Source organism: Anoplopoma fimbria, unplaced genomic scaffold, assembly GCF_027596085.1.
Source record: "Anoplopoma fimbria isolate UVic2021 breed Golden Eagle Sablefish unplaced genomic scaffold, Afim_UVic_2022 Un_contig_534_pilon_pilon, whole genome shotgun sequence".
In the NCBI taxonomy this organism is placed as follows: Eukaryota; Metazoa; Chordata; class Actinopteri; order Perciformes; family Anoplopomatidae; genus Anoplopoma; species Anoplopoma fimbria.
This window is the reverse complement of record NW_026548899.1, coordinates 1-724: the sequence shown is the minus strand read 5'-3', so window position 1 is coordinate 724 and position 724 is coordinate 1. Positions and strand designations below refer to the sequence as shown.

The window sequence follows — 724 nt, the reverse complement described above, 5'->3', positions numbered from 1 at the left end:
TTCTGCCTACCAAAGGGCCTTTTAAAGATACCATAGCACCAGTTTGTGCAATAAAAAGGCAAATATTTACCGCTGAAATGTAGTAAACATTAGCAGAAAATTGAAAAAAAAACACTGCTGAACAAATGTTTTTTCGCTCCTTCCAGCACTTGCCACTCACAGTAACGCAATGCGAGTGCATTTTTCTAAGGAAATGATCAGTGAGCTTAGGAGTGATGAAAGCCATCAGCTAAATGGACTTTTGCCATTCTATACCGGCAAGTCATGATCTCCCTCCGAGCCTGTCTGTGTCCACTGAAAAAGCAGCAGCAGCACCCCCTGCTTTTTGTAAAGAGGAGTGAAAAAAAGCTTACAGCACCTGGTATTCCCAGGCGGTCTCCCATCCAAGTACTGACCAGGCCCGACCCTGCTTAGCTTCCGAGATCAGACGAGATCGGGCGTGTTCAGGGTGGTATGGCCGTAAGCGAAAGTTCTTCCTACCAAAGGGCCTTTTAAAGATACCATAGCACCAGTTTGTGCAATAAAAAGGCTAATATTTACCGCTGAAATGTAGTAAACATTAGCAGAAAATTGAAAAAAACACTGCTGAACAAATGTTTTTTCGCTCCTTCCAGCACTTGCCACTCACAGTAACGCAATGCGAGTGCATTTTTCTAAGGAAATGATCAGTGAGCTTAGGAGTGATGAAAGCCATCAGCTAAATGGACTTTTGCCATTCTATACC

General features: G+C 43.4%; 1 non-coding gene across 1 annotated transcript; it reads right to left on the bottom strand.

The window, feature by feature from the left end:
- Window positions 1-346: 346 nt before the first annotated feature.
- On the bottom strand, window positions 347-465 carry LOC129114637 (5S ribosomal RNA). The gene has a single exon (XR_008532608.1). It is a non-coding gene; the product is annotated as a 5S ribosomal RNA (ribosomal RNA).
- Between the last annotated feature and the right edge of the window lie 259 nt (window positions 466-724).